This window comes from Arachis ipaensis, chromosome B7 (assembly GCF_059453495.1).
Source record: "Arachis ipaensis isolate K30076 ecotype BB chromosome B7, ASM5945349v1, whole genome shotgun sequence".
Classification (NCBI taxonomy): Eukaryota; Viridiplantae; Streptophyta; class Magnoliopsida; order Fabales; family Fabaceae; genus Arachis; species Arachis ipaensis.
The window spans coordinates 120,070,023-120,084,324 of record NC_142442.1 but is presented as its reverse complement, the minus strand read 5'-3'; the positions used below and the strand labels follow the sequence as shown (position 1 = coordinate 120,084,324).

General features: G+C 36.9%; 2 pseudogenes; one reads left to right on the top strand and one right to left on the bottom strand.

Annotated features, from left to right (window-relative positions):
• The first annotated feature begins 293 nt into the window (after positions 1-293).
• LOC107607552 (pentatricopeptide repeat-containing protein At4g18975, chloroplastic-like) lies at positions 294-1,907 on the top strand (annotated as a pseudogene).
• Positions 1,908-2,333: 426 nt separating this feature from the next.
• Positions 2,334-13,069, bottom strand: LOC148553911 (flavin-containing monooxygenase FMO GS-OX-like 4; annotated as a pseudogene).
• Between the last annotated feature and the right edge of the window lie 1,233 nt (positions 13,070-14,302).

Genomic DNA, 14,302 nt, shown 5'->3' with positions numbered 1-14,302 from the left:
TCCAAAAATATGTTGCTTTGGATTGATTTGTTAAGTTACAAATACGTTGTTTTGGGGTTAATATAATTTTTTTTAATATATTCACAATGAAGACATAATTAACTCACATCTCATGTTCTATTTTTTTTTTGGACAATAAATTGGGTCGGAAAAACTTGACCCACCCAGAACGGAACCCGCAATACATTCCCAAATTGCATAGGAACAGCGCAACATCTTCCTCTCCTAGCTTCGAAGATTAGAGTCTCACACCTACTTCTCAATTGGCAACAAGGTGACTAACAGGTAAGAGTATGCTTCCAATTTGCCTCCTTAACTTTAAGACTCTGCTGCTTCCTCAATCTCCTTCCAATCTTCTAATCTTCCTTTCGGGCGTGGCGGGTAGCCCATTGCCAAGGTTCATTTCTTGTGTTGTTGTGTTGATCCCGTCCATCGCTGCAATTGCGAACAATGATGTGGAGGTCAACTCGCTTTTCTCATCTTGTCAGTTCTACTCCTCTCTTCTATGTTTCTTGTTTGTCCAACTGAACTGAACGAAAGCTAAACTTGCTTTGGATATTTGTTCTCTACAGGTTGCTAGATTCACTCAACTTCATCCTAAGCATGCTTCTCACCGTTACTGCAACTTATCCCGTTTCAACCCCTCACAATCACAGGTACTTTTCTCTCTCATCAACAATTTGTCCCCTAACTCTTAAATACTTCTACAAAATAACGCATTTCTCGCAGGCTATTTCTAACCCCCCTCCCCAACAAAAACCTCCACATACAGATGCACCAAATCATTATATTGGCCACAACGTTTCCAGGAAGGATAAAAATAAGTATCTTCTCTCTACTGTAAGTATCTATTATCATGCCCAGTTAAGCTCGTCTTTTTTCTCGAATTGCTTTTTTAAATACCAAATAATGCGATGCGACACAGCTTCTTGATCTGAATGACACTAAGGAAGCGATTTATGGTGCCCTTGATACGTGGGTTGCATGGGAATAGAAATTCCCTATTGCCTCATTGAAACTCATATTGAATGCTCTCGAGAAGCAACAACAGTGGCATAGGATTGTTCAGGTATCCTATCAGGCTATCACTGCTTGCTTTCTTTCTCATCTTTGTGAACTTCAACTAGATAGATAGGGGAATCTAGGAATTTCAATATTCGAATAACCAGCTACTTTTTTTGTTTATTAAAGTTCCTCATACTCTAGATTTATATGTAGAAGCTGATCAATCTTATAGTGTTTCTTCTTTTGCTGATTAAATTACATGATATGATTTGTTGCTGATTAAATGGAATTTAGCTTAACCTCACTTTTATTCAATAAATTACTCTGTTTCTTTAGGTGATTAAATGGATGCTGAGCAAGGGGCAGGGGAACACAATGGGAATATATGGTCAATTGATACGAGCTTTAGATATGGACCATAGAGTGGAAGAAGCGCACAAATTCTGGCAGACCAAAATCGACACTGATTTGCATTCGGTTCCCTGGCAGTTGTGTCATCTCATGATATCTGTATATTACTGAAACAACATGCTGGATGATCTTGTTCGGGTATGTTTTCCAAACTAACCATATACTACAATTTCGTTGTCTTATACTGATGCTCATTTGATCGTTATGGACAATTTGTGCAAATATTCGATTGCAATGTCATTGGATTGACGCATTGACATTTGGATCGTAATTTTGTGTTCTTTCATCAACAGCTTTTTAAGGGATTGGAAGCTTTTGATCGTAAACCTCGAGATAAAAGCATCATTCAGAAAATAACAAATGCATACGAGATGTTGGGCTTACATCAAGAGAAAGAGAGGGTACTGGAGAAATATAGCAATCTCTTCACAGAAGAAGGATCGATTAAGAAAGTTAGGAGGAACTCATCTGAGAAAAAATTAAAAAGGTAGTCTTATTTGTCGTCTTCGCACACAAGTATTTTTGTAGTTGATTGGTTTTGATTTTGGACCTGTATGGCTCCAAAGTACGGCAAGAACTAAATTATTTAGAGCTAATACATCCATATATAACTGGTAGTGTTAAATTTAGGGACAAAAACACTGTACATGTTTCACCGAATTCAAGTCGTGATTGAAGCATTGCCAAAGGGAATTACCATCAACTGAAAAGAAAACATTTATAGAAACAAGTAATCTGAACATCATAAATTTTATTAGTGTAATGAAACAACTATTTATTTTTTCGTGTATGACGAACTTATTACTTTCATGTGCTAATTCACTCAACTTTGTTGTAATTGTATAACTCTGGCATTGAGATCAGAGCAGATGGCAATACAGCTCAGCTTGAGACTTCTCAGTTGACTTGTCACAATATCAGTTCAAATACTTAGAAAAATCTTGTTGAGCTTCTAGAACCAATTCATTGTCATCCCATTCGTCACGGTATGACTCAGGTCGCAGCCTCTTGTTCTTAGATGCAAACTTGTACATTTCCATCCTCTATTCTTCAACACCACGAATCCTACACTGATTAGCAATCCAGCTATCGTATTCCCACTGTCATTACCATATATAATCCCAAATACACAATATATGCTGATATATATTCTTTCCGGTTCACTATTTTCGTTTTGATGTATTTAATCATTATCATTAAAATAGAATTGGTTACGAGTCCATTGAATTATAAATGCAATAGAAAATAAAAAGACAACTGTTACTATGAATTGGGGAAGGGAGTATATGATTTTAGACAAGCTAAAAAATATTAATTGCTTTTAAGTTTCAACTTTAGGAACCACTTGGTAACTGGCCAAATTATCAGTGTAACACTTAGAAGTGCCAGAAGCTTCAAGTGAAGAGTAGAATGCTTCAGGTCTCAGGATCTTGAGTCATTTCTTCTTTGGAAGGAAGTGCAAGGTGATTTGACAAAGCTCCTGCTATCTATTTGGTCTGCAGTTTGAACATAGGGAAGGGAACAACCTTCCAAGGTAACCCAACAAATGAAAGCCATGGGGTCAATGCTGGTGGAAAAACATGCTTGTACAATGTTCTTACAAAGTTGTCATCTACACTTCCCCATTTGTTTCAAGGAATGGGAAATCATACTTGTACCTGCTAAACGAACAAAAATGGTCATCAATCATCAACATTTATTCAGTTCTCTTCTCCAATTGCATGGTCTTGAATAAAACTAAATGGAGAATGCTGAAAATACCCTGTTCAATGTGCTATGATTTTCGCACCAACTCTGTCTCCATCTTTGAAAACCACACGACCATCTTGATGAACACTATTGGTGTACAAAATCACAATCACACTTTTGCAATTCCTCACAACTAACCAGCAAGTGCACTGGGTGGTCCAAGTAATACCTTACGTGAGTAAGGGTCGATCCCACGGAGATTGTTGGCTTGAAGCAAGCTATGGTTATTCTGTAACTCTTAGTCAGGAAATTAGTAATAAAAATGATTGGATTTATGAAGAGTAAATAACATAAAATAAATAATACTTGTTATGCAGTAATGGAGAACAGGTTGAGGTTTTGGAGATGCTCTGTCTTCTGAATTTCTGCTTTCCTACTGTCTTCTTCTTCACGCACGCAGGTCTCCTTCCATGGCAAGCTGTATGTTGGTGGATCACCGTTGTCAATGGCTACCAGCCGTCCTCTCAGTGAAAAGGGTCCATGTACATGGCTAATCATCTGTCGGTTCTCACTAATGTTGGAATAGGATCCATTGATCCTTTTGCACACTGTCACTGCGCCCAGCATTCATGAGTTTGAAGTTCGTCACAGTCATCCCTTCCTGGATCCTACTCGGAATACCACAGACAAGGTTTAGACTTTTCAGATCTCAGGAATGCTGCCAATTGATTCTAGCTTATACCACGAAGACTCTGATCTCACGGATTTGAATGCTCTGTTGTCAGGAGAGGCAGTCAAACTCGTGAACCAGGGACCCAAGAGATATACATTCAATCTAAGGTAGAATGGAAGTGGTTGTCAGGTACGTGTTCATAGATTGAGAATGGTGATGAGTGTTACGGATCATCACATTTATCATGTTGAAGTACGAATGAATATCTTATAATAGAAACAAGCGTGATTGAATGAGAAATAGTAGTAATTGCATTAATCCATCGAGACAGAGCTCCTCACCCCCAACCATGGAGTTTAGAGACTCATGATGTAGAAGATACAAAATTCAGATGTGAAATGTCATTAGGTACATAGTAAGTCTCTAAAAGTAGTTTTTATACTAAACTAGTGATCTAGGTTTACAGAAAATGAGTAAACTAAGATAGATAGTGCAGAAATCTACTTCCGGGGCCCACTTGATGTGTGCTTGGGTTGAGCATTGAGCTTTACACATGTAGAGGCTTCTCTTGGAGTTAAACTCTAGGTTGCAGCCTGTTTGTGGCATTTAACTCTGATTTGTAACTTGTTTCTAGCGTTTAACTTCAGAATATGGCAGGAAGTTGGCGTTTAAATGCCAGTTTGCGTCGTCAAAACTTGGGTAAAGTATGGACTATTATATATTGATGGAAAGCCCTAGATGTCTACTTTCCAACGCAATTCAGAGCGCACCAATTGGGTTTCTATAACTCCAGAAAATCCATTTCGAGTGCAGGGAGGTCAGAATCCAACAGCATCTGCAGTCCTTTTTCAGCCTCTGAATCAGATTTTTGCTCAGGTCCCTCAATTTCAGCCAGAAAATACCTGAAATCACAAAAAAAATACACAAACTCATAGTAAAGTCCAGAAATATTACTTTTGCATAAAAACTAATAAAAAATATACTAAAAAGTAGCTAATCCTACTAAAAACTATATGAAAATACCCCCAAAAAGCGTATAAAACATCCGCTCATCACAACACCAAACTTAAACTATTGCTTGTCCTCAAGCAACTAGATAAATAAAATAGGATAGAAAGAAAATCAAGAGGCAATAACATCTCAGAATTTTATATGAAGCTCAAATTCTCATTAGATGAGCGGGACTAGTAGCTTTTTGTTTCTGAACAGTTTTGGCACCTCAATTTATCCTTTGAAGTTCAGAATGATTGGCATCTATAGGAATTCAGAATTTTGATAGTGTTATTGATTCTCCTAGTTTAGTTTGTTGATTCTTGAACACAGCTACTTTAAGAGTCTTGGTCGTGGCCCTAAGCACTTTGTTTTTCAGTATTACCACCGGATACATAAATGCCACAGATACAAAACTGGGTGAACCTTTTCAGATTGTGACTTAGCTTTGCTAAAGTCCCCATTTAGAGGTGTCCAGAGTTCTTAAGCACACTCTTTTTGCTTTGGACCATGACTTTAACCGCTCAGTCTCAAGTTTTTCACTTGACACCTTCACGCCACAAGCACATGGTTAGGGACAGCTTGGTTTAGCCGCTTAGGCTAGGATTTTATTCCTTTAGGCCCTCCTATCCATTAATGCTCAAAGCCTTGGATCCTTTTTACCCTTGCCTTTTGGTTTAAAGGGCTATTGGCTTTTTCTGCTTACTTTTTCTTTTTCTTTCTTTTTCTTTTATTTTTTGCCATTTTTTTTCGCAAGCTTTGTATTCATTGCTTTTCTTGCTTCAAGAATCAATTTTATAATTTTTCAAATTATCAATAACATTTCTTCTTTTTCATTATTCTTTCAAGAGCCAACAGATTTAACATTCATAAACTTCACTATAAAAAATTATGCACTGTTCAAGCATTCATTCAGAAGACAAAAAGTATTGCCATCACATATAAATAATTTGAATTTTTCTTATTAAGAACTCGAAAATAAAACTGCCTCCTTATTCTAAAAATCTGCTATTTTATTCATGTTTAATGATGATGAGAAAAATAAATTATAGCTTACTTGGAGATAAAAAAAAAATAAAAATAAAAATACTAATTACTATTATTCATGTGACTCCTAACGTAGATCTCTAATAGCAAAAGTTATCACAGAGTTAAGAATAGGGCTCAACAACCTTTATTTTGGGAGATGGATGCTCCTTCAATTTGTGGGGTGTCTGGCCCTTCAAGAGACAGCTTCTGGTGCTTCAGCTCCTGTAGCTCACGCCCTTGATTTTCTTGTTCCTTCAGCAGTTTGCAGAGCATGCTATTTTGAACTTGCTGTTCTTCTTTCAGTTGATCCATAGCTTCTTGCAGCTTGGTGACAGATACTTCTAGGCGGGTCCAGTAGTCAATCTGAGGGATTTTTGGGAGGAACTCCTGTCCCCTCCTTTTGATGGAGTTATCTTGCACTTGTTGTCCTTTCATTGACTTTTTGGTGATTGGGTGCTCGACTGAGATATACTCATCCACTCCCATCTTCACCCCAGCATCTTTACATAGCAGAGAGATTAAGCTTGGGTAAGCCAATTTGGCGTCAGTGGAGTTCTTGTTTGCAATTATGTAAAGCTCACAAGAAATCAGATGATGAATCTCCACTTCGTTTCTCAGCATAATGCAGTGGATCATCACTGCTCTTTTGACAGTGACTTCAGAGCGGTTGCTAGTGGGCAGTATAGAACGCCCAATGAAGTCCAGCCTGCCCCTAGCAAGTAGTTTGAGATCTCCTCTCTTGAGTTGATTCGGAAAACCTTTTGTGTTGGTTATCCACTTGGTTCTAGGGATGCATATGTCCTCTAGAACTTGGTCCAAGCGCTTATCAAATCTCACCATTCTTCTATTAAAGGATTCTGGATCATCTTGTAGTTGAGGAAGCTTGGAGACCTCTCTTATTTTGTCCAGGTGGAAGTAAATAATCTTCCCTCTGACCATGGTTCGAAAGGTATAGAAGGCGGTTCCAGTCATTCTCTGCTTATCTGTTTGTCACAGATTTAAGTAGAATTCCTGAACAATGTTTCTACCCACCTTTGTCTCAAGATTAGCTAGAATTTCCCAGCCCCTGTTTCGAATCTGCTCTTGAATCTCCGGATATTCGTCTTCTTTCAGATCAAAATTAACTTTCGGGATCACTGACCTTAGACCCATTATTTTGTGGTAATGGTCTGCCTGTTTTTTGGTTAAGAACCTCTCTTGATTCCAAAGTGGTTTTGGAGTGTTCTCTTTCTTGCCTCTTGAAGTGGTTTGTTTTCCCTTAGGAGCCATGATCTTAGTGAATCTTAGCTCAGTGATCACGAAAAACACACTAAACTTAGAGGTTTGCTTGTCCTCAAGCAAAAGAAAGGAAAGGAGAAGAATAGAAGGAGAGTCAAATTCGAGTTATGGAGGAGAGGGGGAGGCCGAGTGTAAATTTATAAGGGAGGGGGTGGGTTCGAAAATTTTGAAAAAGATATGATAGAAGATATGATTTGTAAAAGATAAATATGATATGAAAAAGATGAAATTTTAAAATTGAAAAGATATGATGGATTTGAAAAAGATAAATCTGAATTTGAAAAGATAATAGGATGAGTTGAAAAGATATGAGAAGAAATTAAAAAGATAGATGAGTTTTGAAAAAAAAATTGAAAAGAAATTGAAGAAGATTTGAGAAAGATTTTTAGGATTAGAGAAAAATTTAATTTTTATTTGTTTTATTTTTTTGAAATTGAAATTGAAAGATGATAATTTGTAACATGTTTATGCAAGAAATTTGGATGGAATCATGAAAATTTGAAAAAAAAAATTGAGCTGGAAACAAAACTTCCTCCCCTCCACATTCCTGGCGTTAAACGCCCAGAATGGCATCCATTCTGGCATTTAACGCCCATTTGCTGCTTCTTTTGGGCGTTTAACTCCCAGCCAGGTACCCTGGCTGGCGTTAAACGCCAGAAAACCTTTATCACTGGGCGTTTTTCTAAACGCCTAGGATGCTGCAATTCTGGTGTTAAACGCCCAGAATGGTACCCATTCTGGCGTTTAACGCCAAGAAAGGTATCTTTACTGGCATTTTTTGTGCCAGTGGGCTCCTTTTCTCTGCTTTATGCTCTGAATTCTTCTGTAACTTTGTGAACTCCTGCAATTGTTAATTAATCTTGAAGATAATTTATATCAAACTCATATAATTATTATTTGAATAACAAATAAACCTTGCTAATGGTTGGGTTGCCTTCCAGCAAGCGCTTCTTTATTGTCTTTAGCTAGACCTTACTGAGCTTTTAATCTAGTCTCAGCTTTGAGCATTCTTACTCAACATTGCCTTCAAGATAATGCTTGACTCTCTGTCCATTAACAATGAACTTCTTATTAGAATCAATGTCTTGAAGCTCCACATAGCCATATGGTGACACACTTGTAATCACATATGGTCCCCTTCACCGGGATTTCAGTTTCCCGGGGAACAATCTGAGCCTAGAGTTAAACAGTAGAACCTTCTGTCCTGGTTCAAAGACTCTGGATGACAGTTTCTTATCATTCCATCTTTTTGCTTTCTCCTTGTAAATTTTTGCATTTTCGAAAGCATTGAGTCTGAATTCCTCTAGCTCATTTAACTGGAGTAATCTCTTTTCTCCAGCTAACTTAGCATCCAGGTTTAGGAATTTGGTTGCCCAGTAGGCCTTATGCTCCAGTTCCACGGGCAGATGACAGGCCTTGCCATACACAAGCTGGAATAGAGAGGTTCCTATAGGAGTCTTGAATGCTGTTCTGTATGCCCACAGAGCATCATCTAAGCTTTTTGCCCAATCCCTTCTACGGGCAATTACAATCCGTTCCAGGATTATTTTTAGTTCTCTATTAGAGACTTCAGCTTGCCCATTTGTCTGTGGATAATATGGAGTTGCTACTTTGTGGCTAATTCCATATCGAACCATAGCAGAGTAAAGCTGTTTATTGCAGAAATGAGTGCCTCCATCACTGATTAGTACTCTAGGGACACCAAACCTGCTGAAGATATGTTTCTGGAGGAACTTCAGCACTATCTTAGTATCATTAGTGGGTGTTGCAATTACCTCTACCTATTTAGATACATAGTCTACTGCCACCAGAATATACGTGTTTGAGTATGATGGTGGGAAAGGCCCCATGAAGTCAATACCCCATATATCAAACAACTCAATCTCCAAGATCCCTTGTTGAGGCATGGCGTAACCATGAGGCAGATTACCAGCTCTGTGGTAACTATCACAGTTACGTACAAACTCTCGGGAGTCTCTATAGAGAGTAGGCTAGTAGAAGCCACATTGAAGAACCTTGGTGGCTGTTCGCTCACCTCCGAAATGGCCTCCATATTGTGATCCATGGCAGTGCCATAAGATCTTCTGTGCCTCTTCCTTGGGCACACATCTACGGATTATTCCGTCTGCACATCTCTTAAAGAGATATGGTTTATCCCATAAGTAGTACTTTGCATCAGAAATCAATTTCTTTATTTGCTGCCTGTTGTACTCTTTGGGTATGAATCTTACAGCTTTATAGTTTGCAATGTCTGCAAACCATGGTGTTTCCTGAATGGCAAATAATTGCTCATCCGAAAAGGTTTCAAAGATCTCAATAGAGGAGGAGGACGCCCCTTTTACTGGTTCTATCTGGGACAGATGATCAGCCACTTGGTTCTCTGTCCCTTTTCTGTCTCTTATTTCTATATCAAACTCTTGCAGAAGCAACACCCATATTATGAGCCTGGGTTTTGAATCCTGCTTTGTAAGTAGATATTTAAGAGCAGCATGATCAGTGTACACAATCACTTTTGATCCTACTAAGTATGATCTAAACTTGTCAATGGCATAAACCACTGCAAGCAGCTCTTTTTCTGTGGTTGTGTAATTTTTCTGTGCGTTATTTAAAACACGACTAGCATAATAAATGACATGCAAAAGCTTGTTATGCCTCTATCCCAGTACTGCACCAATAGCATGGTCATTGGCATCACACATTAGTTCGAATGGTAATGTCCAGTCTGGTGTAGAAATAACTGGTGCTGTGACCAGCTTAGCTTTCAGAGTTTCAAACACCTGCAGACACTCTGTGTCAAACACAAATGGCGTGTCAGCAGCTAGCAGATTACTCGGAGGTTTTGCAATTTTTGAAAAATCCTTTATAAACCTCCTATAGAATCCTGCATGCCCCAGAAAGCTTCTGATTGCCTTGACATTGGCAGGTGGTGGTAATTTTTCAATTACTTCCACTTTAGCTTGATCCACCTCTATTCCCTTGTTTGAAATTTTATGCCCAAGGAAAATTTCTTCAGTCACCATAAAGTGACATTTTTTCCAGTTTAAAACTAGGTTGGTCTCTTGGCATCTTTTCAGAACAAGTGCTAAATGGTCAAGGCAGGAGCTGAATGAGTCTCCAAATACTGAAAAGTCATCCATGAAGACTTCCAGAAATTTCTCAATCATATCAGAGAAGATAGAGAGCATGCACCTCTGAAAGGTTGCGGGTGCATTGCACAAACCAAAAGGCATCCTTCTGTAGGCAAACACTCCAGAAGGATATGTGAATGTTGTTTTCTCTTGGTCCTAAGGATCTACTGCAATTTGGTTGTAACCTGAATAGCCATCCAAAAAGCAGTAATATTCATGACCTGCTAGTCTCTCTAGCATCTCGTCTATGAATGGTAAAGGAAAGTGATCCTTCATGGTGGCTGTTTTGAGCCTTCTGTAATCAATACACATACGCCACCTCCTTTATGGCTGGATTTAGCCGCCTCTGTGGTTGAACCACTGGCTTAACATCGTCCTCCAATAGGATATTGTGCATGTATCTTGCTGGGCTGATGCCCTTAAGATAACTTATGGACCACCCAAGAGTTGTCTTGTGTGTCCTTAGCACTTGAAGTAGTGCTTTCTCTTCCTATGGATTTAAAGCAGAGCTTATGATCACCGGAAAAGTGTCACCTTCTCCCAGAAATGCATATTTCAGGGATGGTGGTAGTGGTTTGAGCTCGGGTTTAGGGGGTTTCTCCTCTTCCTGAGGAATTCTCAGAGGTTCTTTTATTTCCTCTGATTCTCCCAGATCAGGCTGAACATCTTTAAAGATGTCTTCTAGCTCTGATTTGAGACTCTCATCCATGTTGATATCCTTTACCAGGGAGTCAATAATATCAACACTCATGCAGTCTTTTGATGTGTTTGGATGCTTCATTGCCTCAACAGCATTCAGCCTGAACTCATCCTCATTGACTCTCAAGGTCACTTCCCCTTTTTGGACATCAATGATGGTTCGTCCAGTTGCTAGGAAAGGTCTTTCTAGAATGAGAGTTGCACTCTTGTGCTCCTCCATTTCCAGCACTACAAAGTCAATGGGAAAGGCAAATGGCCCAACCTTGACAATCATATCCTCAATTATGCCTGATGGATATTTGATGGAGCCATCAGCAAGTTGAAGACATATCCGAGTTGGTTTGACCTCTTCAGTCAACCAAGCTTTCTGATAGTGGATGTAGGGATTAGATTGATACTTGCCCCAAAGTCACATAGAGCTGTCTTGGTACAAGTACCCTCTAATGTGCATGGTATCATAAAGCTTCCAGGATCCTTAAGCTTTTCTGGTAAGCTTGTTAGAATGACTGCACTGCATTCTTCAGTGAGAAAAACTTTTTCTGTTTCTCTCCAATCCTTCTTATGACTTAAGATCTCTTTCATGAACTTAGCATAAGAGGGTATTTGCTCAAGTGCCTCTGCAAACGGAATCTTTATTTCAAGAGTCCTGAGATAGTCTGCAAAGCGGGCAAATTGTTTATCCTGTTTCGCTTGGCGGAGTTTCTGAGGATAAGGCATTTTGGCTTTATATTCTTCAACCTTAGTTGCTGTAGGTTTATTTCCTACAGAGGCAGGTTGAGAAGCCTTCTTGAGGGAGTTATTATCAGCACTTGCAGGTGTCTGGTCCCTCATTGGCATTTGAACGCCAAGATTGGACATGGATTAGGCATTTAACGCCAGATTCCTACCCTTTTCTGGCGTTTGAACGCCAGAACTGGACATGGATTGGGCATTTAACGCCAGTTTTTCACCCTTTTCTGGCGTTTGAATGCCAGACTTATTCCTCTCTGGGCTCTTACTGTCTTCAGAGGGATTTTGGGTAGCAGGTTGCTCATCCTCTGGTAGCTGTTCCTTTCTAGGCTTTCTGCTACTTTGAGTTGAGATATTTAATGTTTTTCCACTTCTTAATTGAACTGCTTGGCACTCCTCTGTTATCTATTTTGATAACTGCTATTTTGTCTGATTCATTTGTGATTCCATATCCTTGTTAGCAATTTTGGTTTCTTGTAGCATCTCCTTAAATTCTGCTAACTGCCTTGTTATAGAAGATAGTTGCTGATTGAGTTTAGCAACTTGTTCCTGAGGACTAAAGTCAGTTGATACTACCTTAGCTTCTTCTTTTATGGAGGACTCACTACTTATATACAGATGATGATTTCTAGCAACTGTATCAATAAGCTCCTGAGCCTCTTCAATAGTCTTTCTCATGTATATAGATCCACCAGCGGAGTGGTCTAGAGATATCTAAGCTTTTTCTGTAAGCCCGTAGTAGAAGATGTCTAATTGCACCCACTCTGAAAATATTTCAGAGGGGCATTTCCTTAGCATCCCTCTGTACCTCTCCCAGGCGTTATAAAGGGATTCATCATCCTCTTATTTAAAGTCTTGGATGTCCAGCCTTAGCTGTGTCATCTTTTTTGGAGGAAAATATTGATTCAGTGACTATGTGTATTTAGTTTTTTAAAAAATTAGTTTATAAATTTTAAATTAATGAATATTAATTTAAAATAGACAAAAATTTAGTATAAATTAAATAATTTGAAAATAAATACTCTAAAAAAATTGATATTGTAATTTAAAAATACAATAAATTAGATAGTGTTTAGTTAATGGAAGATCTTACAATTTTTATTCAACTAATGTTTGTTTAGAATTTTTTAAAGTTGATCTTAGTTTGTAATTTTTTAAACTAAAATATAAACCTAATAGTATTATTAGTGTAAAATTAGAAAATTTAAAATAAACAAAGGTAACAAAATGAATTTAAAATTTGAAATTATTAAAAATTTGAAAAAAAAAAATTTAAAAGTATTAATAATTAACATTGTAGAATAAATTTTAAAAACAAGTAATTTTTATTAAACAAACATACTCCTAAAGTTTAAGGATTATTTATTTAGTCTTATTAGTAAAAAATTATAAAATTTAAATAAACAAACCTAGCAGAATAAATTTTAAAATTTGACATCATTAAAGATTTGAAAATAGATAATTTTAAATTTTAATTTTTTTTAAATGTCAAATTTTAGAATTTGAAATCATTAAATCTTTGAAAATAAATAATTTTAAATTTCAGATTTTTTTATTTTGAAAATATTAAAAATTAAGATTGCTGAATAAATATTAAAATAAGTAATTTTAATTAATCAAGTTAAATTAACGTACTACTTTAAAAAATGAGAAGATTAAATTTAAAAAATTGAAATATATGTGGTAGTATGTGTCTAACTGTGTCTTAATAAAAAATAAAAAAAATTATTTGAATACATTTGGATACACCTAAATATCATCACGTGTCAATGTGTCAAACTTTATTCTTAACATGTATTCTTGAAATAAATTTAGAAATAGCGTATATTACTATTTACTAAAATAAAAAATATTTTAAATACTCTCTATAATTAAAATAGGAAACTAAAATCAATTAAAAAATTTTTATATTATATATATATGTGTGTGTGTCTTCGTATCTTATACAATTTTAAAATTCATGTATCTAAATGTTTTATGTCGTGTTATGTTCCATGTTCGTATCCGAATTCTAAGAACCTGAATTCTTGTCTACAAGTAAGGCTTAGTTTAATTCGATGATGATGATGATGATGATGATGATGATGATGATGATGATGATGATGATGATGATGATGATGATGATGATTATTATTATTATTATTATTATTATTATTATTATTATTAGATTGGGAGTAAGCCCAGAGACGGGTTCAGACAGTATCCCAATCCATTTATGTTGGATACATAACCCAGCTGCAAAAAATCTTATTGGCTTGACATAAAAATAGCCCAAATATTTAATCACAACAATTAACACAACATAATACTTATCTCATTAATCTGTCTTACCTGTTATAGTCTGCTATTTCTGCACGCTTTCAGAGTTGAGAAAAACTTAACACATGTCCACCAACCAACTTTTCCACGTTGCTTCAGCAGAAAAATTTTTCCTTTCATCACTATAGCACTGCCCTTATAGAAAATCCCATATTCCAGATGGACCAAGTATCGAGTGTTAAGTTATTTATGCAGAATATAGTATGTGTACAATTGTCCTAACTCATTAAATAATCCCCACATAGGTTACCAGGAAAAGTTCTATTTTAATCCCGGTGATACTGGATTTAAGGTGGGTGCTTGGGATTGCCTATAATAATTTTCTCTGCTTTGAATAAGTTTGGTTTTTGTG